We start from the raw sequence: 24,301 nt of genomic DNA on the forward strand, positions 1-24,301 counted from the left end.
TCCAAAATTTACAAGCAGCTCATGCAGCTCAATAACAAGAAAACAAACAACCCAATCCAAAAATGGGCAGAAGACCTAAATAGACATTTCTCCAAAGAAGATATACAGACTGCCAACAAACACATGAAAGAATGCTCAACATCATTAATCATTAGAGAAATGCAAATCAAAACTACAATGAGATATCATCTCACACCAGTCAGAATGGCCATCATCAAAAAATCTAGAAACAATAAATGCTGGAGAGGGTGTGGAGAAAAGGGAACACTCTTGCACTGCTGGTGGGAATGTGAATTGGTTCAGCCACTATGGAGAACAGTATGGAGGTTCCTTAAAAAACTACAAATAGAACTACCATATGACCCAGCAATCCCACTACTGGGCATATACCCTGAGAAAACCAAAATTCAAAAAGAGTCATGTACCAAAATGTTCATTGCAGCTCTATTTACAATAGCCCGGAGATGGAAACAACCTAAGTGCCCGTCATCGGATGAATGGATAAAGAAGATGTGGCACATATATACAATGGAATATTACTCAGCCATAAAAAGAAACGAAATTGAGCTATTTGTAATGAGGTGGATAGACCTAGAGTCTGTCATACAGAGTGAAGTAAGTCAGAAAGAGAAAGACAAATACCGTATGCTAACACATATATATGGAATTTAAGAAAAAAATGTCATGAAGAACCTAGGGGTAAAGCAGGAATAAAGATGCAGACCTCTTAGAGAACGGACTTGAGGTTATGGGGAGGGGGAAGGGTGAGCTGTGACAGGGCGAGAGAGAGTCATGGGCATATACACAGTAACAAATGCAGTAAGGTAGATAGCTAGTGGGAAGCAGCTGCATGGCACAGGGATATTGGCTCGGTGCTTTGTGACAGCCTGGAGGGGTGGGATGGGGAGGGTGGGAGGGAGGGAGACGCAAGAGGGAAGACATATGGGAACATATGTTTATGTATGACTGATTCACTTTGTTATAAAGCAGAAACTAACACACCATTGTAAAGCAATTATACCCCAATAAAGATGTTAAAAAAATAAATAAATAAATAAAATAAAATAAAATAAAAAAAAAAAAGGAAAATGGAATACAGTAGGAGCACTATAAGCATGTGCTAGAAAAAAAAAAAAAAAAAAGATACATACGGGGCTTCCCTGGTGGCGCAGTGGTTGAGAGCCCACCTGCCAATGCAGGGGACACGGGTTCGTGCCCCGGTCCGGGAAGATCCCACATGCCGCGGAGCAGCTAGGCCCGTGAGCCATGGCCGCTGAGCCTGTGCATCTGGAGCCTGTGCTCCACAATGGAAGAGGCCACAACAGTGAGAGGCCCGCATACCTCAAAATAAAAAAAATTAAAAAGATACATGCACCCCAATGTTCATGGCAGCATTATTTACAATTGTCAAGATATGGAAGCAACCTAAGTGTACATCAACAGGTGAATGGATAAAGAAGATGTGGTATATGTACATATCACAAAGGAATAATAGTATAAAAAGAATGAAAATTTGCCATTTGCAGCAACAGGGATGGACTTGGAGGGCATTATGCTAAGTGAAATAAGTCAGACTGAGAAAGATAAATATTGTATGACATCATATGTGGAATATGAAAATACAACAGTGAATATAACAAAAGAAGCAGACTCACAGATATAGAGAACAAACTAGTAGTTACTAGTGGGGAGAAGGAAGGAGGAGGGGCAATACAGGGGATTAAGAGGTACAAACTATTAGCTATAAAATAAGCTACAAGGATATACTGTACAACATGGAGAATATCGCCAATATTTTATAATAACTATAAATGGAGTATACCTTTAAAAATTGTGATCACTATATTGTACACCTGTAACATATAATATTATACAGCAACTATACTTCAATTAAAAAAATAAATCAGTGTTGCTTTCGAAGATGCTGATGCTCCCTTCATCAAGGCATTCCTTAATGCTTCAGTAAATAAATGTCTTCTAGTTCTCTTGCTGCTCATGATTGAGGATGGGAGGTGGTTCTTCAACCTATGTATAAATACAATAGATCCACTTCAACATTCTCATCAACTTAACCTTTGAAGTCTGCCCTGTACATCTTGCTCAAAAATTCCAGCATCACAGCCTCATGGTAGACCCATTGCCAAGGCTTCAGAGAACCACATCCAGGTGCTTGAGCCAACACACTAAACCACAAATCCTTTGTGAGGATTCATATCAAAACATTTGACCTGAAACAACCTTATGTTTCATCTAACACACTCAGAAGCAATACCTGTGTTTGTTTCCTAGATTCCTGCTAATACAAATGGAAAAGTATACTTTATCTCCTCCTGCAGAAGACCTTACTCTTCTCTCTTTGAGCTGTCCTGGCATTTAACTCTCACTATGGATCTGGAAGTAAATAAGGGATGGTGAGGATGGGTGGGGGAAGAGCTGGCTCCCCTTGTGAGGTGACTGTCCCAAGTTAAGTCAACATAGGAAATTTATGAAAGGAAAGCCAAGCTTCCTTGGGAAAGAGCTGGGCTGCTTACTCAGACAAGGAAGATCCAAGGAGATTTCAGTGTTCCAAATTTTCAGCCTCATGTCTAGTTTTCCAAATATTCCTATTCTAGGTCTCAGAATCCCACCCACCCTCATTAACTACTGCCTTGGGATAACTTGAAGAGGCTGAACATTTAAATAGTGCTATTTCTCTGTTACACATATGGTTAGTTTTTGGACCTAATTTTTGGTCATGTGTGCCCTGTAGGCCAGCATTGAGGCTTTTTGATTTTCTTCTTGTTCTTCGACTTGAAGGTTTAAGTCTTTAGGCTTGAGACTTCCCTGGTGGCACAGTGGTTAAGAATCCGCCTGCCAAAGCAGGGGACATGGGTTCGAGCCCTGGTCCGGGAAGATCCCACATGCTGCGGAGCAACTAAGCCTGTGTGCCACAACTACTGAGCCTGAGCTCTAGAGCCCACGAGCCACAACTACTGAGCCTGCATGCCACAACTACTGAAGCCCGCGTGCCTAGAGCCTGTGCTCCGCAACAAGAGAAGCCAGGGCAATGAGAAGTCCACGCACTGCAACAAAGAGTAGTCCCCCGCTCGCCACAGCTAGGGAAAGCCCACGCGGAGCAACGAAAACCCAACTCAGCCAAATAAATAAATAAATTTATATATTAAAAAAAAGTCTTTAAGCTTAGATTTTTCCTCCTTTTTGTAACCTCTCCAAGGCAGTCAGGAGCAGCCAGGCCACAAACTATAAACACCATCGTTGCCAGAGCAATTAAGAGCCTTAGTCATTTGATCTTGCCATCCACTTGTACTGCAACCTACAACAGCGCTATCTTGAGTAATCATGATATTGCTACATATCAGGGATTACTATTATCCTACTTTCCCCTGGGAGAGGATATCTGTGAGCTTATCAAAGATATGGGCAATGGAATCTCGGAATCCCATTTTGAGGGTTTGTTTCCTTGAGCCTTTTTTTTTTTTTTTTTTTGGTGGTACGTGGGCCTCTCCCGCTGCGGAGCACAGGCTCCGGAGGTGCAGGCTCAGCGGCCATGGCTCACGGGCCCAGCCGCTCCGCCGGCACACAGGATCCTCCCAGACCAGGGCACGAACCCGTGTCCCCTGCATCGGCAGGCGGACTCCCAACCACTGCACCACCAGGGAAGCCCCTCCTTGAGCCATTTTTAAAAAATGTATTCTTTTTTTTTAATTGAAATACAGTTGATGTACAGTATTATATAAGTTACAGGTGTACAAAAGTGATTCACAATTTTTAAAGGTTATACCCCATTTATAGTTATTATAAAATATTAGCTATATTCCAGGTGTTGCACAATATATCCTTCTTGTTTTTTAAAATTCAAGCATTATTCATTGCAGCACTATTTACAATAGCCAGGACATGGAAGCAACCTAAGTGTTCATTGACAGATGAATGGATAAAGAAGATGTGGCATATATATACAATGGAATATTACTCAGCCATAAAAAGAAATGAAATTGAGTTATCTGAAGTGAGGTGGATGGACCTAGAGTCTGTCATACAGAGTGAAGTAAGTATGAAAGAGAAAAGCAAATACCATATGCTAACACATATATATGGAATCTAAAAAAAAAAAAAAAAGGTTCTGAAGAACCTAGGGGCAGGACAGAAAGACGCAGATGTAGAGAATGGACTTGAGGACACGGGGAGGGGGAAGGGTAAGCTGGGACAAAGTGAGAGAGTGGCATGGACATATATACACTACCAAATGTAAAATAGCTAGTGGGAAGCAGCTGCATGGCACAGGGAGATCAGCTCAGTGCTTTGCGACCTAGAGGGGTGGGATAAGGAAGGTGGGAGGGAGACGCAAGAGGGAGGGGATATGGGGATAAATGTATACGTATAGCTGATTCACCTTGTTATACAGCAGCAAATAACACAACAGTGTAAAGCAATTATACTCCAATAAAGATGTTAAAAAAAGAAAAGAAAAAAAATTCAAGCATTAAAAGATACAAACATGAATAGCTTAGAAATGTGAAAGTTCCCTCATAATCCAAACCTCTGCTGATAATCACTGACAGCCATTTAGTATTTTTCATCTTTGCTAGTCTAAAAGAGCTAAATAGTATCTCCAGTTTTCTTTAATTATCCTTGAACCATTTTTGATACCAATTACTGTATTAGTCAAGGCCCCCACAGGAAAGAAATAGCATACTTGAGGGGTTTAACTGAAGAGGATTTAATGACGGAGATATTTTAAGAGGGATGATGTATTAGTTAGGGTTCTCCAGAGAGAGAGAGAGAGAGAGAGAGAGAGGGCAAATATATAACCCTAAGTAATACATCATCCCTCTTAAAATATGAGAGAGAGAGAGATATTTTATTACAAGGAATTGGCTCACATGATTATGAAGCCTGGCAAATCCAAAATCTGTAGACCCAATATCCCAGTTTGAGTCTGAAGGTCAGGAGCTGCTGTAAAATGAGGAAGAGATGATCTTCTATTTCGAAGACCTTTGGCAGGAGAATTCTCTTACCTGGGGAACAGGGTCAGCCTTTTATTCCATTCAGGCCTTCAGCTGGTTGGATAAGGCTCACCCACATTATAGAGGGAGTCTGCTTTACTCAGTCTACTGATTAAGCATTAATTTCATTCCAAAACACCTTCACAAAAACAGCTGGTGTAATGGTTAACCAAATATCTAGCCATTCTGTGGCCCAGTCAAGTTGAAGCACATTAACCATCACAGATGAGTAGAGTTAAGGGAACTGAAAAGAGATGGTGGATACCCAGAGATCAGCTGCAGCAGAAATGTGTTATCAGCATTTGGCCTACAGGGACGATGAGGAAGAACTGATGGCATCAGACTCTGGTGATGGCCATAGCCATGGAAGAGGCCATTTGATATTAGTGGTGGTGACAGAGAAACAAAAGCTCTTCCAGAATCACTCTTGTCAAAACAGGAGTCAGTGGAATGCATACCTTGACCTCTCTCTTCTTTCCTTTCCAATCTCTTGCGGATGGTCCACTCATACATTAATCCAACCTAGAAAGAAGTCAGAGGGTAGAAGAACCTGTGTGAAGCATTCAATAGAGGTCAACCTCTATTGAAAAAAAAAGAGTGAAAATGGAGATGAGGTGCAGAAGCAAACAAAGAATAACCAGAACATAGGTCTTTCTCTGGTACAAGTGTATGTTTACAATAAATTCATAGAAGTGGACTTACTGGGTCAAAGGGCAGAGGCATTTATAATTTTTATAGATTTTCTAATCTCCCCACCACTTAGGGATTGTAGCAATTTACATTCCCTCTAGTCCTACATGTCAATGACTTTTATCACACAGCTTGTCCAACCATGTGCTATCAAAAGTTTGGATTTTTGACAATACGGTAGGCGAAAAGTGTTGTCTCTGTCTAGTTGTATTATGTATTTCTTTTTTTAATGAATGAATATATCATCTTTTCATATAAGTTTATAAGAACTCATTCAAATTCAAGTGGTAGAAAACTCAGCTTAATCTGGTTTAAGCAACAGAGAAGAAATAAGATTCACATAAAAGTCAGTGAGTATATCTAGAGACATGCCTTGATCCAAGGACTCAAAGGATGTCATCAAACCTGACCTACCCCTCTGTCTCTGTCCCTCTGTATCTTTCGCTCTCAGTCTCTTTGTCTCTGTCTCTCTCTCTCTGCACTTTCCCTTTGCTTGGCTCTATTCTCAGACAGTCTCTCCTCTTGTAGTGGCCCCAGGCAGCACCAGGCTTTCATCCTCAAACTCCAAACTCAGCACAAATACCTATGTCTGACTTTCACTGAATTCAGTTGTATTATGTACCTGTCCTTGAGCTATCACTGTGGACAGAGGGATGTCCTGCTCCATTTGCCCAGGCCTGAGTCACAGGACCATACACCCTTCTATCCATGCATGTATCTTTAAAGACACCCATATCAAAATAATGCAGCTATACCAATCACAGTAAAAACTGTACTCATCTTCATCCCAGAAGGAGATGAGATAAACAACCTCAAACTCATAAATAAACTAGTTATTGCTCTAATCCAGAATCTCTAGGTTATGAGTATTCTTCTTGGTCGGGTCCTAATATGGCTTTTTGTAGTCCAGCAAACTGTGATTAAATGAAAACCATAACTCACCATTATACACTTATAGGGAGAGATAATGACAATTGAAATAAAACCTTCCATTTGAAAAAGAGGAAAGTGGGAAATTGCCCACAGTGGTCTCTGACCTGGAACACTTTCTAAGACCCCTGACCCTAGAGTGAAGTGAGCTCGTTAGTCATAATGTGGCCACTCCGGAAGGTTCTCTTTTCTCCTTATTTTCCTCGGCCCCATTTGAGGTGGTGACCTTAGGCAAGGATGCCCCTTCTATGGGTTGCATTTGTTTAGCATCTCATTTCCTGAAGGATTAGGTTCGAGGGCCTGGAATGACCTTGGAGATTGAACAATGGCAGGCTACTCTTTGTTGGGTTTAAGGTTTTTCTGGCTGTGAATCTCTCTTAAAACGTTATGAGGCAATAACCCCATAAGGTAAGTATTATTATTCTTATTTCATAAGTGTAAGTTCTATTGCTCAGAAATGTGAAGTGGCTTTGCCCAAAGCCATACAGCTGGGGAGTGACAAAGCCAATATTTGTAGCCAGAAGAGTCTACCCTTATCCCTCTATTTCATACTGCTTCCCTGTGTACCTTATATTAAAATAGTTTTGTTTGCAATACCTCTATCATTATTAGCAAAACCTTCATATCTAGAAACTCTAGTGGGAAATTCATTCTCACTGCCCTTCCTCCATGCACTACTAAATTTCTGTCAGTAGGAAGAAAATAATGAAAAACAAAAGAAAAATGGAAAAATTCTCAGTTTGTCCTGTAGATGCCACCCTCATCATAGAACATCTGTTTCCAGCTTTGCAGCACAACTCTCAGAGCTGCAATAGACTCAGACATTCTAGAAGGATTCAAGTTGCATCCAATTTATGCAGTTCAGTGCCAGCATCCATAACCTGTTTTTATTGTTTTGTATGTAGCTCCTGGGTTCTAGTTAGGACTTTTTCAATTTTTAATTCATTTAATTTTTGAACAGGTAATATATTTATAATGGCTCAAAAACAAATAAAAGTGTAAAAAGAATATAGTGGAAAAAACTTCCGTTTCATCAAGTCCATGCCAAAAGTTACCAGTTATTAGTTTATTTTGTACTTCCAGAGTATGTCTTATTCATATACAAGAAAACATATTTTTAAAAAACTACCTTGTTTTATTTTGCATGATAGCACAGTATAACATTTTTTCTCCATCTTGATTATTCCATTAATACTATATCTTGGAAATATTTTAAATCAACACATAAAATTTTTCTCTCTCTCTCTCTTTTTTAGAGCTTCAGAGTATTCTCACTGTATGGACGCACCTAAATTTATCCACTCAGGTCTCTAGCGATGAGTATGTAAGTCAGTTCTTTTGCCAGTAAAAATAATGCTAAAATAAGTAGCTTTGCATATAGTTCATTTTGCATGTGTATGAAGATATCTGAAAGTATTTGAGGATATATGCATTTGCAATGCTTACCGACATTTCCAAATTGCCCTCCACAGGGCTCATACCAGTTTATGCACCTGCCAGCCGTGTATGAAATTGTCTATTTCCCCACAGCTTGGCCAACACAGTGTGTTTTGGATTTTTGCCAATCAATCTGAGAGTGAAAAAAATGGTATCTCAGTTTTACTTTTTGTTTCTTTTATTATAAGTGAGTTTGAGCCTCTTTTGGTTTAAGAGCAATTTAAATGAGTTAGAATCCTTTTGATTGCAAGTGATAGGAAACCCAACTTCCATGGCCTCGGCAAGAAGATGTTTGTTTTCTCATGACTAAAAAGTCTGGAGGTAGATGTAGAATTTCCAGTGGGCCTTAATCCAAAGGCATAAATGTTACTGAGGCCTGTGATTTCTCTCTCTCACTCTCTCTTTTTTTCTCTTTCTGTCTTGCTCACTCACTTGCTTCCTTTCCCTCTTCCTCTCCTGCTTCAGTTTCCTTCTGTCTTGACCCTCTCCTCAAACAGGCTCTGATTGCCCCATGCTCACAGACCTGCACTGGACAAGGGATGCAGTGCTCTGACTGGCCAGGCCTGAGTCATGTGACAGAGCCCAAATCCCCCCAAACTAGATGGATTGAGTGAGAGGTGGGGATTCTGGCTGTCCAGTGAAAGGTCAAAGTGGTGTTATGTGGAGAAGAATCGATAGGCACTGGCTGGTGAACGTTGCGGATTTGTGTGGTAATCCACTCCTCTGACAGCTCAACATCCACATACCCTTCTATTCACACACACACACACACACACACACCCCTTAAAAAACAGCCATGCTGTAATTGTGACGAAGCCGTAATTTCATGCTGTGAAACTTCACTCACCCCCTTCCCAGAGGGAAACCGCACAGCAACTCATGTGGTTATTGCTCCAAGTTCAAGATTTCTGGGTGATGTGCAGTCTTCTTGGTCAGGTCCTGATGTGGCTCCTCCTGGCCCAGCAACCTGTGGTTCCTGTATAACCAAAAGGCACACATGAAAGGACAGAGAAAGAACAGAGTAATAACAACAAAACGCCCATTTAGTAAGGAGGAGAACGGGAAACAGCATAAAGTGGTCTCTGGTCCAGGATGCACAGGACAGGAAGAGCAAGGTGTCCCTGACCTGGAGGTAATGTGAGCTCCTTAGCTAACCTGACTGCTCTGGCCTGTTATCTGGAATCATCACCTTTGTCCTGTATTTCCACAGCCCCTATGAGTTGGAGACTATGGAGGAGGAAGTCCCTTCTGTGGGGTACATCTCATAAGCATCTCTCTCCCTGTTGGAATGGGCTTGGGGTGTTTAGGTTTGCCTTAAAGATTAAATAATCACAGGCTGTTGTTTGCCAGATTTTGAGTTCCTCTAGCAAGATATGTCTCCTAAAACACCGTGAGGCTCCTGGGCATATATTGGGAAAAAACTATAATTCAAAAAGATACATGCACTCCTATGTTCATAGCAGCACTGTTTACAATAGCCAAGACATGGAAGCAACCTAAATGTCCATTGACAGATGAATGCATAAAGAAGATGTGGGGGCTTCCCTGGTGGCGCAGTGGTTGAGAGTCCGCCTGCCGATGCAGGGGACACGGGTTCGTGCCCCGGTCCGGGAGGATCCCACGTGCCGCGGAGCGGCTGGGCCCGTGAGCCATGGCCGCTGAGCCTGCGCGTCCGGAGCCTGTGCTCCGCAGCGGGAGAGGCCACAACAGTGAGAGGCCCGTGTACCGCAAAAAAAAAAAAAAAAAAGAAGATGTGGCACATATATACAATGGAATATTACTCATCCATAAAAAGAATGAAATAATGCTATTTGTAGAATCATGGATGGACCTAGAGATTCTCATACTAAGTGAAGTAAGTCAGAAGGAGAAAGACAAATAACATATGATATCACTTATATGTGGAATCTAAAATAATGGTACAAATGAACTTATCTACAAAACAGAAATAGAGTCACAGATGTAGAGACCAGACTTGTGGTTGCCAAGGGGGAGGGGGGAGGGATGGATTGGGAGTTTGGGATTAGCAGATGCAAACTATTACATATAGAATGGATAAACAACAAGGTCCTACTGTATAGCACAGGGAATGATATACAATATTCTGTAATAAACCATAATGGAAAAGAATACGAAAAAGAATATATATATGTATAATGGAATCACTTTGCTGTGAAAAAATTAATACAATATTGTAAATCAACCGTACTTAAATAAAATAAATTTAAAAAACACCATGAGGCATTAACCTGCGATATATATAGCATATTTCTTCTTTTACAAGACTAAATACTATGGCTCAGAAATGTTAAGTGCTGTTACCAACAGCCATACAGCCGGGGAGGATCAAAGAGTGAGTGACAAACCCACTATCTGTAACCAGCTCTTAAGTCTAAGCTTTCAATATGCTTATATGAAAAATTATGCTCACAATAACTAGCAACTCTGATGAGAAAAATCACCATTCCTGCCCTGTGCCCTGTTAAACTATTCTGATATTCTCCCACCCATCCCCTCCTCCTCCCAGAAAGCACAAAGAAACAAACTGAAATATTCTGTTTTTCCTGTAGGTGCCGCTACTAACCACAGGGTATTTCTTTCCAGCCCTGCAGCCTGATCTCTTAAGGCTGGAAAGAATCAGAAATTCTAGAAGATGGAGTCCAGTCTACATACAATTCAGTCTAAGGACCCCCACTCACGAGTTTAGAGTTCTATAGCTCCAACATATAAGTTAGGGTTCCCTTCTCCTGAAATTATATTTAGTTCGTTTTTGAATAGCTTATACATTTGTAGGTTTCAAAAATTTAAATGTACATAAAAATCTTATTTGAAAAAAATCTCCCTCTATCCCTGTCTCTTATCCACCAATTTCCTCTACATAGCATTTATGATGGTATTCTTTTTTTGTCTATTCTTCTAGAGATTTTAATATGTATGCAACTATGAACATAGATTTCTTTCCCCTCCCTTTTTAATGCCAGTTATTCACATTCTTCTGTTCCTTTTTTTTTCTTTTCTTCTACATAGCTATATATTATAGAGAGATTTCCATTATCAATTCCTAAAGAAATTTATTCCTTTTAAGAGAGAGTCCTCCACTGTGTGGATGAAACTGATTCTCCTTTGAGGAACATTTAGTTTGATTCTTATTGTTTGAATTTCCAAACAATGCTGCACTGAATAACCTTGTCCATGCTTCATTTTGCAGGTGAGGATATGTATCTGTGGGACAAAGTACACAATAGTGTAATTACTGGGTCAAAGATACATGTATTTGCAGTTTAACAAATAGATTTTTACCTTCTTTAGGGATGATTAAACACATTCTCACTAGTAAAATAAAATATTTCCTCACAGTTCAGCCAACATAGTATGTGATCAATTTTAATTTAATTTTTGTCAATATAATTGGTGGAAACCGCTATCTCACTTTAAATTCATAGTTTTATTATGAGTGAGGTTGAGCAACTTTTAATATGCAGCATTAGAAATGATTAGGGGTCTTTCAATTACAAGCAAAACAAAAACAAAAACCCCTCAATCTGGCTTTAGAGAAAGGGATTTATTGTCTTTACAACTGAAAAATCAGGGATAAATCAAGAGTTTCCAGTATGCCTGGACACAAGGATTCAAACGGTGCCCTCACTTGCTTTCTCTCTCTTTCTCTCACTCTTCCCCTCTCTCAATCTCCCTCTCTCCAGTCTCCCTTCCTTTGCTGGCCAGGGGGGCTCGAGGACTGCATTCTCATAGCCTCTTCTGTGGGCTGTATTTATTTAGCATCTAACCTCTGTTGATGCAGGTTCAGAGGCCTGGGGTTGCCTTAGGCATTGAGCAACCACAGGCCATTTGGAGGGCAGCACTGATATTCCTGAGGTGACACAATTCACTTAAAATATTAGTAAGCAACAATATAACAAGGTCACAATCATCCACATTTTACAAGTGAAGAAACTATGGCTTTTAAAAGATATAAGTGCCTTTGCCTAGAGCTATGCAGACAGTAAATGATAGGGGCAGTATTTATATCCATGTGTATCTGACAGTAAATATACAGTGATTAGTAAACTGCTTTTGTTCAGGAACTCCAAGGGAAAATCAATCACCACCTCCATTCATGCTCGACCACCAACTCTCAGAATAAAAAAAAAAGAAAGAAAAAAACAAATGAAAGGTTCCGTATGTGTCCTGTAGGTGCCACCATTACCATGGGATATCTCTTTTCAGCTGTGTAGCACAGGTCTCTTTAAAGCTGAAGTTCTAGAAGGTGGAAGAAAACCTTCTCTTTCAATTTATGCGACTGACATTTCACGCTGGCACCTCACATATAATTTAGAATTCCGGAACTCTGCTGTGTTGTTATTGTACCTTTCTTTCTAAAAAATATGCATTGAAAACATTTGTGAAGAGTTTATGTAGTTCCGAATTTTTTTAAATACAGTAAAATAAAAGGTATACAGTGATAAAATCTCCCTCCCAATCTTGTCTCCTAAATCCCATGTTCCACTGCCCCTTCCCCATGGATGACTACTCCTCTCAGTATTTTTTCTCTTTCCTGAGACATCCATACACATACAAGCAAATATGAAAAGATATTTCCTTTCTCCCGCCTGTTTATATATATTACACAAATGTCTGCACTTAAAATTTTTTTCTTAACATATGTTGAAGATAAGTTTGTATTAGCCCAAAAAGAAATTCCTCATTCTTTTTTTTTTTTTTTTTGCTGTACGTGGGCCTCTCACTGTTGTGGCCTCTCCCGCTGCGGAGCACAGGCTCCAGACGTGCAGGCTCAGCGGCCATGGCTCACGGGCCCAGCCGCTCCGCGGCATGTGGGATCTTCCCGGACCGGGGCACGAACCCGTGTCCCCTCCATCGGCAGGCGGACTCTCAACCACTGCGCCACCAGGGAAGCCCTCCTCATTCTTTTTTTACAGCTTCATATATTCGCCTGTTTGGCTGTACCATATTTTTTCATTTATCCAGACCCTATTGGTGGACATTTACGTTGATGTTTTCCTATTACAAACCATGTTGTAGTGAATAAATGTTTCTTCATTGTATACATACAAGTGTAGTTGTAGAATAAATCCTAGAAGTGAAATTGTTGAGCTAAAAGGTAAATGCATTTGTAATTTTGATAAACATTTCCAAATTACCTACCACGTGGATTGTATCATCTAAATACTCCCACCAACAAAGTATGATAATTCCTGTTTCTCCATAAATTGATCAATTACAGGGAATTATCAAGATATTGGACATTTGCAAATCTGATAGGTGAAAACTTGTATGTCTGCGTGGTTGTATTTCCCACATTTTAAGTGAGATTAAGCAGCTTTTCATTTACTGAAGACCCAGTGTATTTAGTCGAGAGTTTTTCACTTGCGAGGTTAGAAATCCCAGCTCACGGAAACTGAAGCAAAAGGAAGAAATTCGTTATTCACATAACTGGACATGGATATTCTAGGATTTCGAGATCTCTCTCTCTTTCCCTCTCCCCCAGCCCTACCCCGCCCTAGCTCCTCTCTGTCTTAGACAGGCTTCTTTTATGTGGTGACCCCTGGCAGTTTCATACTTATAACCTCACAGCTCCAAGTTTAGCAAAAAGTTCTGGACCAGGGCTTCCCTGGTGGCGCAGTGGTTGAGAGTCCGCCTGCCGATGCAGGGGACACGGGTTCGTGCCCCGGTCTGGGAGGATCCCACGTGCCGCGGAGCGGCTGGGTCTGTGAGCCATGGCCGCTGGGCCTGCGCGTCCGGAGCCTGTGCTCCGCAACGGGAGAGGCCACGGCAGTGGGAGGCCCGCGTACCGCAAAAAAAAAAAAAAAGTTCTGGACCAGATCCACTTATTATTAAGTTGAATTGGATTATATGTTCATATTCTTGGGTGTAAAGATTACAGTGTTCTGATGGTCCAGGTCTGAGTCAATTTTTCTTTTTGAGCCAGAGATAGAGTCAACTTTACTCACACTATGTGGATTGAAGTTTAGGGTTAAGGTTCAGAGATTAGGGTTATGCCTATCTTGAGGAAGATTGGAGTTGTACAACAAAAAGGAAAATGAATGAGTACTGAAATGGGTATGCAGCGTGTCCATACTTATCCTTCTTCCCATATATACATCTTAAGAAATGCTCATATCTACAGAAAAATCTAAAATCACTCATCCCCTTGCTAGAGGAAGGCAACCTAATTTTCACATCTAGGATATCTAGGTCATATGCATTCTTGGTCGGATCTAGGCTTGGCTCCTCCCAAGAATTATAGTAATTTATAGTGAATAATAAATTATAGTAATTTATAGTGAATAATTATATTTACTGTACATAAAATATTATAGCAATTTATAGTAAATCATAACATCAATCACCCTCAAGAAATACCCACACTATTCACTGACAGAGAAAGGACAATATAATTATGATTAAAAACTCCACTGTAAATGCAGAAAATGGGAAACACAATAGTGATAACTAGAATATTACCCAAATTATGTCTTAGAGTGCCTTAATGAGATAATCTGGCCGTTCTGGTTCTTTCTTCTAGAAAGTTTTTCTTTGTTTGACGTGGTCTTTGTTGAGCTCAGTTCCTGTTGGAGTGAGCTTGGGGGACCTGAGATTGTTTTAGGGGTTGGACATCACTGACCTGTAGCAGGTGCGAGCTTTAAATGCAACACATTTATAAAGATGGTAATATTATCTACAAGCGAGGAAACTAAGGCTTGAAGAGGTTAGGGACTTTTGGCATGAGTGACAAGGAGAGCATCAGAATCCAGGTATATTTTCTTCTTCAGCACACTGCCATCTCCATCTGCTCTCTATAAAGTGGCTTTGTTTGCAGTGCTTACATCAGTAATTATCAAAATTTTATTTCTAGCAACAGCAAAGAGAAACCCCAAGCATATGTTCTAAACTCTTCTCCCTTTAAAGGGGGAACAAAGTAACAAAAAATTCTCTGTTTGTCCTGTAGGGGCCATCTTAATCAAGGAATATTTCTTTCGGGCACTGCAGCCCTGATCATTCAGAACTGCAATAGACCAGAAATTCTAGAAAGTGGAAGAAGCCTGATAGGACAATATATATCATCAACCGTTCAGTGCCAGAATCTCTACACACATCCTTGTTCCGATAAATTAGTTACGATGCTATTATCTTCTTTAAAAGGAAGTTACCGAAGTTTTGAATAAGTAATATATTTATATGGCTCCAAAATAAAAAGAATAAAGGAATATTCAGTAAAAAAATTCTCCCTTCTAACCTTGTCCCCCATCTGCTAAATTCCCATGCCTGCTCCTCAAATATGTAATGACTCATTAGGTTCATGCATATCCTTCCAGAGATTTACATATATATGAATATATATTCTTCCTTTTTTACAGAAGCAATAGCATAAAATTAATTGATTGGCAAAACAACGTACCTTAGAAATATAACACGTCAAAATAAAAATTCTAGAATTTTTAAAAACATCTTTATAGTGTTCCACCATATGGATGTGCTATACTTTATTTAACCTCTTGATGGGCTGATTCATATTTCTCAAGAGGTTGATTCATATCTCTTATTGTTACAAACAATATTGTAATGAATATCTTCATCATATGATGTTTTTCAGATGTGAAAATATATTAATAGAATAAATGTCTAGAAGTGGATTTGCTGGGGCAAAAGTTCACACATTTTTAATTGTAACAAATAGTCCCACATTGCCCTTTGTAAACATTGCAAACACCTTATACTTCATCAGTAATGTATAAGGGTACCTACTTCCTCACAGCAGGTCCAACATAGCATGCTATTGAATGCCTGGATTTGTTAATCTTATAGTTGAAAAATGGCATGTCTTTCCATTTCAATTTGTTTCTCTTGTTTTGAGCAAGATTGAACAATCTTTTATAAGTTTTAGAGGCAACTGAAAAAGCCCTAGCTTTTTCGATTGACAGTGTCAGAAAACCAAACCCATTTGGCTAAAAGAAAAAAATGATTTTTTGATAAGTCCATGTAGATATTTCATTTTACCTTTCAGATTTCTGAGGCCTTGACTCTAGGTAAAGGAGACCTCTGGGAAGCATCTAGGTTCGGTCTACCCCTCAGCCCCTGTGCTAAAGGACAATGATGCCTTCTTGATCTGGGGTTGCTGTTCTCCCAGATATTGATGGTCACCACCAATGGTGTGACTCTGGGGCAAACAGCTTTCATGGAAGTTTGAGAATGAGCTTCATACATGACTCATTCCACTTAGGAGTGGATTTTTCTACCCTTTCCTCTGCTTCTCCTCCACCTGTAGAGGAAATTCCTTGCAGAGTGAATATACTCAGTCCCAGGCTCCAGTTCAAGATGGTTGCTGTAGTCACCTTGCCACCCCAAGATAAGGTTTTCTCTTTATCCTGAACTGAGCATAAGTAGAATCCACTGAAATTTTTCTATTTCATCTGTTCTCTTCCCCAGAATATGGTCTTCCTTTCTTTCTTTCTTTTTGGTCAACCATTTCTGCACTCATCTCTTCCCTCCATCCACATTGTCTTGCATTTCTTTTCAAAATCACCACAACATACATTTATCATCATGTATATGCTGTTGTATTTATTACACAGAACCATCTCCACTTGCTTGCTTTACTTATCTAGTTCCTATAGCTGCCTGTCCTGGTGACCTATAGTTCATCTTTTGTGTAATTTGAGGAAGCAAAGCACAAGAAAAGCCACACTTTTAAATTCCAAGTCCAAATGGAAAGAGGTAAAAACATTCCTGGAGTGTAAGGCTATGCCCACATTGATGCCAAATTAACTATTTAAAAAGAAAACTGGTGTCCCTCCAAGAAATTTATTTCTTTTTTACCAAATTGGTTTAATTGACCAACTGTTTTGCTTTTAGATGAACACAACCTCAGAATGCTGTTTTATAAGCAAGTTAGTGGTCACAGACTAATTAGAAAAAACAGGAAATCCATGACAAGCTAGAAAATACTTCAAAGTACTAGAGGGGTTTGCTTTAAATGGCATATTTATTATAGTCTCTTCACAAATCATCTTTGTTTAGAAGTTGTACATGTTAGTGTGGGAAGAGCATGAGATCTGGAGCCAGCAAACCTGGCTCAAACATAGCCTTGGTCACATTTTTTTTTTTTTTTTCTGTGATGCTTGGTAAATTATCAAACTTCTCCAAGCCTATATATAAAATAATAATCTTTTTCATCCCATAAATATTAATTGAGTCCACCACAGTGTAAGCTCCATGACATTTAGAACATAGAAGGTAGGCAATAATATTTGTTGTAGAGTCAACTATACCCCAGACGTTGTGTAAAAGCCTACATAAACAAGTGTCAATAAAGACACAGTTCCTTGCATCCAGGGAAGTTTAGGAACTATTTGGTCAATCAGCTAAGAAAGCAGGACGTTTTAGTACAACTGGGGGGTGGGCACAGAATTTAGGAAACTACCAACAATCCCCTATACCTATACGGCAGCATAAGGGTGGAAAGGAATAATGAGCCGTGAGTTCAGAGAGGTAAGGCAGGGGTATATCATGAAGGATCTGGAGGTCCAGGCAAAGACATTTGGCTTCCATGCCAAAGCAAAGGGATGGAACCCTTAGAACCCCTGAAGGGTTCTAAGCAAAGAGGTGTCATGATTGGGTGTGTGTTTTAAAATGTTCACTCCAGCTGCTTTGCAGAGAAGGATTGGAAGGGGGCAAGACTCCGTAGAGAAACCAGTATAGGCAAGAAATAACAGTAGCTTTAACCAGGAAATGGCAGTGGAGATGGAGAGAAGTGAATGAAGGTGAGAGACATTAAAATGTAGAAATTAAGTGTTAACAATTGATTATATAGAGTCACTAAGAGAATGAGGGGAAGAGGGGAGGAAGCTGAAATTTCTAACTCTTATAACTATTCACACAGATAGTAAACACAGGAAGAGGAACAAGAATATTTAGGGGAGGGTGAAGAAATAATTAAAATTGCATGCAATAATCATGAGTTGTCAATGGCATATCTATTGGAGCTGTCCAATTGGCTGTAACATATATGGGTCTGAAGTTCAAGAGAGAGGTCTAGAAGATATCAGTTTGAAAGTCATCAGTATGTAGATGCTTACTGAAACTAGGAGCAGATGAGATTGGTCTGGGTGAACGTGCAAAGCAGAAAATAAGAGTTTAGAGTCTACAATGGCCTTAGGCCCAGCAGTACTGAAGGCAGTGTCTGTGAACCATGGCTGCATGCTAGAGTCACTAGGAAGCTTATAAAGAATCGTGATGCCAGGACCCCACGCCACACCAATTAAATCAGAATCTCTGGCCTAGGCACTACATTCTTTCAAAACTTCCCAGGTGATTGCAATATACAGCCATGGTTGAGAGCTATGATTTAAGGAATAAATAGAGGCAGAGGAGAGTTTGGATAAAAACCCAGGTGATATGGTGTCACGGAAGTCCAAAGGAGAGAGTATTTGAAAGAAGAGGAGCGGTCAACAGTGTTATATGCCTCGAGGAGCAGCAAAAACTAATCACTTGAACACCATTAGGAAGGAAGGAGGATTTGCAGATTGCAGTAGAATATTAGTTAGGACTATGATGCTAAAACCCTCCCAAGAGCATTGGCTTAAATAAGACAGAAGTATATTTTTCATTCAAGTCTAAGAAGTTGGGGATAGTTCAGTCCAGAATGGCTTCCATTGTTTCAATTCCCCAGAGCATTCTATCTTGTTCTTACGTCATGTATGTTTCCATTCCCAAATTTATCTCATGGTCTATGTCAGCTGCCAGTGTCTCAGCCATTTCATCCACATTCTATCAGCAGGAAGGAAGGGCAGGACAGGAATAAAGACGTAGACATAGAGAATGGCCTTGAGGACACAGGGAGGGGGAAGGATAAGCTGGGATGAAGTGAGAGAGTGGCATGGACATATATACACTACCAAATGTAAAATAGATAGCTAGTGGGAAGCAGCCACATAGCACAGGGAGATGAGCTCGGTGCTTTGTGACCACCTAGAAGGGTGGGATAGGGAGGGTGGGAGGGAGACACAAGAGGGAGGAGATATGGGGATATATGTATATGTATAGCTGATTCACTTTATTATAAGGAAGAAACTAACACACCATTGTAAAGCAATTATACTCCAATAACGATGTTAAAAAAATCTAAAAAAAAAAATAAGAAAGGTATACTGTCTCTTTAGAACATTTCTCCAAAGATACACATATCACTTCCATTAGCATCCATCGTTCAGAATCTAAAGTCATGGACACACAGAACTGCAAGAGAAGCTGGGGAAAATAGTCTTTAGGCAGTCAAGTGCCCAGCTAAATTGTGTAGTATAGAGATTAAGTGCTCCCTTACTCTATATAATGCTTTCCAACTTTGCCATGCCTATACATAATCCAAGGTGCTTGCTACAGACAGATTTTACCTACTTTCAGAGACTCCAGGTCAATAGATTTAAAGGCAAGGTCCATATATTTTTTAAGCATTCTAGATGATTCTGATGCAGTTGGTCCATAGACAACACTGAGAAATAATGTCCATCTAAGCCTGTTTGCAATTGACATCCCTGCTGCCTTTGCTATTCTACTTGGTATACCTGGAATTCCTCTTTTCACCAATCGTTGACTTAAAATCCCAGTCTAATACCAATTTTTCTAAGAATTCTTAGCTATCAAATTTACTCCATAATTAATGTACTTCTTCAGCATTTTGGTAGAGATGCCTACACAATTAAATGCACAGTGGTACCCTGTGCTTCCTCGTTATGTCATGTGAAATTACATTCCCCAGTCTCCCATCACCACTTTAGACTGCAATCTCCCTAAGCATAGGGACACTGACTCTGACCAGAGCACTCTTTGATGCTGGAAGGTGCCCAGTAACTATATGAATAAACAAATAGATGAACAAATATGAAAATGTACAGACTCAAAAAACAGAAAAATTGATGGGGTTACCGAAAACAAGCAGTGTAATGGAAAATAAAGATGTGAGAAACAGAATAAAGTAAAGAAAAAAACCAGGTTTAGCAGGAGGAGAATCATTAGAGCCTGGAAGCAATGTGGGTGATTTAATCATAAATAGTTTTAAGAAGCATGGGAAAAGGAGTCTACCGGCAACGTGAAATAGACTCTTAAGTACCTGACAAACCTGAGAAAAATAGGTAGTGAGAAAATCAATGCATCGAAACCCAACAAAGCTTCAATGTACCATCCCTTTTGAATCACTTGGAAGGAAAATTTTGTGTTTAGTACATCCTCTTTCTTCATATTTGGACTTTTAAATAGGGTATTTGGATTCACAGATTGTACTCAGCTCAGATCGTTTCTCCTTCCAGCACACTGCTGTACTTTTTAAATGACACCAGGCTTCCAAGCAAGATTGATTGTAAACCTGAAAAGGTTATATGTGATGTAATGAATACACATGCTACTCCCTCAAGTGCATCTCTGGAACGATACATATCCAGGATACTGTATGTTCTCATAGTGTAGAAAAGATTGGGAAGAGATCTTGCAGGCAAGTACCAAAAGAAAATTTCCTATTATGCTCACTTAATAAACTGCTCTATCTTGAATTCATTCACTCAATGAATACACAGTAATTAAAAACTGACTATTTTTGGCATTCCATAAATGTCTGTGGATGAATGGGTAGATGAATGGATATAATGTGCCAATCAAAGTTCAAGGTGCTATGAGAATAAAATAACTCCAACATGGGACCTGCTCTTAATAGAGACTGCAGTCGAGTAAGGGAATCGAGACATCAATAACCCCTTTTGAGAAAATGTGGTAAGTGCCACCCCAGAGGTATACATTTTACTATGAGAATACATAATCCAAAGGAAGAAGAGATTGTTTCCAAGTGGAGTGCTAGCAAAGAACTTTTGCAAGAAGTTGTGTTTAAGCTGAACCTTGAAAAATCTAGATGTGCAGATTTTGGGAAAAGATATTTGGGGCAAAGAAAGAATATGAGATGGACTGTGTTGATGTGTGGAAGATGGAGAAGAGTTTAGTTTGGACAAGAGCTGAAGTTTATGAAGGACAATATTGGGCAACAATGTTGAAAAAGTACATTGAGAGTCTGCATGGAGGTCTTTAAAGTTTTTGATGACTTAGCACAGGATAGTTAATTACTAATATTTATTGAACGCTTACTATAGGCCAGGCACATTGTAATTACATAAATTATCTTAATTAAGGTTCACAATAACCTCCTATGTAGGTTCATGAGGTCCTTCTTATCAAAATATAATTGATGCTGGGAAAAACCAGTTAAAAGATCTCAGTTGAAGTGGAATTTATGATTTCATGGCAAATTACAGGGGGGAAATGATTAGAATATTATCTTTAAAAATGATTAACATTATGACAAACATTTAGTTATCTTTCGTCAACAACACATATATATTATAACTGTAAGTTTGCACTAATTCTTAAAATTAAGGAAGAATAATTCAAATGGGTTTTTTGGGGGAAAGGCATATTTTTCCAAGAAAACTACATGATTGCATAATACAATATTCTTCACTTTATATTTTCAGCATGATCGTAAAGACGGTTGATTATTATAGCAAAATTATTTTAGTTTTTCATGAATTTCCTCAGAACTTTGATATCAAAATTATTCTCCTTTGAAATACCTATCATATTATTGTTCTGGTTAATTTTTCCCCCCCCCATGGAGTGTTAACATGTTTTTAACTCTGCCAGTTATTTGTCTGTGGCTTTGTGTGTAATTCAAATATTTTTCCACTTTTATTGACATCATGACATCTTGCATCATTTGTACCATTTGCATTTTGATTTTACAGTCATTTGCATTATGATTCCTAATGGTTATTACCGTTATCTGAAAATGCAGACGTTTTGTACACTCAGTGAGAGTCTGACCTACATTGATGGGAAGGGCCAAAGTGCTTGAGTGGGAGGTTAGTTGAAGAGGTAACTCATTAGTCAATACTTTCATATTATGACACATTTTATTTTCCTATAAAATCTTGGATAATAAATACCAGGATGATGAGAGCTTCGCATGTTTTATGATTCCTATTTTACAAATGAGAAAACTGAGGCCAATGGAAGTCAGTGTGCCCATAGCCACATAGCTCATAAATGATAGAACCAGAATTTGAAGGCAGTCTAACTTGAGTGTTTAACCATTGAGTAGTGTAGGTATGGGTCAAGTGCCTTTAGTTGTCAATTAGGGGTAAGTCACATTTACAAAGAATGGAAAGCTCATCTTTCCTGTGTTGCCTGCTGACTTGTGTTTTTTTCCCTACCTTCTAAAATTATACAGACGGATCTTAATTTTCAGTCTTTTCCCCTTAATATATGCAATTAATGAGTTAAAAGACTGTGTTAGGGCTTCCCTGGTGGCGCAGTGGTTGGGAGTCCGCCTGCGGATGCAGGGGACGCGGGTTCGTGCCCCGGTCCGGGAGGATCCCGCATGCCGTGGAGCGGCTGGGCCCGTGGGCCATGGCCGCTGGGCCTGTGCGTCCGGAGCCTGTGGTCCGCAACGGGAGAGGCCACAGCAGTGAGAGGCCCGCATACCGCAAAAAAAAAAAAAAAAAAAAAAAAAAAAAAAGACTGTGTTAGCCCCAACACACAAGTTTTGACATACAGTCTCTTCATTGACCCATAAATTATTTAGAAGTACGTTTTAAAATTTCTGAACAGAGAAGGATGACTGTCTTTTGGCTATTTGTTTTTCATTTTACTGCACTGAGATTTAAAATATCTGCATGATGTAGAAATCTAGATCCACTGGTGTTTGTTAAGACTTGTTTTGAAATCATTATGTGGTCAATTTTTGTAAATGATGTATAAGTGTTTAAAAAGAATGTGTGTTCTTCTACTGGGCATATACCCAGAGAAAACCATAATTCAAAAAGACACATGCACCCCAATGTTCATTGCAGCACTACTTACAATAGCCAGGTCATGGAAGCAAACTAAATGCCCTTTGACAGAAAAATGGATAAAGAAGATGTGGTACATATATACAATGGAATATTACTCAGCCATTAAAAGGAACGAAATTGGGTCATATGTAGAGATGTGGATGAATCTAGAGACTGTCATACAGAGTGAAGTCAGTCAGAAAGAGAAAAACAAATATCGTATATTAACGCATATATGTGGAACCTAGAAAAATGGTACAGATGAACTGGTTTGCAGGGCAGAAACTGAGACACAGATGTAGAGGACAAACGTATGGACACCAAGGGGGGAAGCGGTGGGGGGTGGGGGTGGGGATGTGATGAATTGGGCGATTGGGATTGACGTGTATACACTGATGTGTATAAAATTGATGACTAATAAGAACCTGCTGTATAAATAAAATAAAATTCAAAATTCAAAAAAAAAAAAGAATGTGTGTTCTTTAACTGTTGGATATAGAATTCTATATAAGTATATTAGATGGAACTTGTTAAATTTCTTGAAACACATTCTAAATCTTTACAATTTTTTATTTGCTTGATTTATGAATTGCAGAAATAATTGCATTAAAGTCTTACAATATGATTATGTATTTGTCAATTTTTTGTTGTAATTTTGTCAATTATTTTTATTATTTTAGGGTTATTTTTAAGTTTAGAATTTTTGTATCTTCTTGGTGTTTTTGTTCCTTATCACTATATAGTGTGCTTTTTCCCCTAATATATACATTTTAAATTTTACTTAAAAACTATTTTGTCAGATATGTTACAGTGATACCAGCTTTCTTTTGGTTAGCATTCTCCTAGAATGACTTTTCCCTCCTAATTTCAGCTTTTTTATGTCATATTTTAACTGCATCTCTTATAAGCAGTGGAGCTGATTTTTTAAAAACCCACTCTTTCTTTTAACAAGTGAATTTAATTTATTTACATTTATTATGATTATGGATATACATGGATTGATTTCTTCCACCATATGCATTCTATTTAGCATATTTTTTTGTTTCTTCTTATCCTTTTCAGGAGTCTACTTAATTGATAGTTTTCTTTGTCACTGCCCCTGGTTTAAAAGTTATACATTCTATTTCTCATCCTTTAGTGATATCTTTAAACTATTAACATGAATTATTTACATAGCAATATCTAAACTCAGTCAATATTTACTCTCTTCTGAAAATTAAAAGGGTCTTAGAATGCTTTAACTTCAAACTTGGGGGGGTTGCATTCTATAGTTTTCCAGTATTTCTGTTTTGCTTTGTTTTTATATCCTTAAATTTGTCACTATTGTCATTGCTGATGCTTAGATATATCCAT

At 39.0% G+C, this 24,301-nt stretch overlaps 1 long non-coding RNA gene across 2 annotated transcripts in view; it reads right to left on the reverse strand.

The window, feature by feature from the left end:
- The window catches only part of LOC117313534 (uncharacterized), a 151,676-nt gene that overhangs the window by 9,059 nt on the left and 118,316 nt on the right, over window positions 1–24,301 (reverse strand). For both annotated transcript variants that reach the window (XR_004528017.2, XR_012333966.1), the window contains exons 2-3: window positions 8,911–9,039; window positions 5,465–5,528 (exon numbers count right to left, since the gene is read on the reverse strand). This is a non-coding gene — a long non-coding RNA (uncharacterized lncRNA). The remainder of the gene's footprint in view (window positions 1–5,464; window positions 5,529–8,910; window positions 9,040–24,301) is intronic.

This window comes from Tursiops truncatus, chromosome 9 (assembly GCF_011762595.2).
Source record: "Tursiops truncatus isolate mTurTru1 chromosome 9, mTurTru1.mat.Y, whole genome shotgun sequence".
In the NCBI taxonomy this organism is placed as follows: domain Eukaryota; kingdom Metazoa; phylum Chordata; class Mammalia; order Artiodactyla; family Delphinidae; genus Tursiops; species Tursiops truncatus.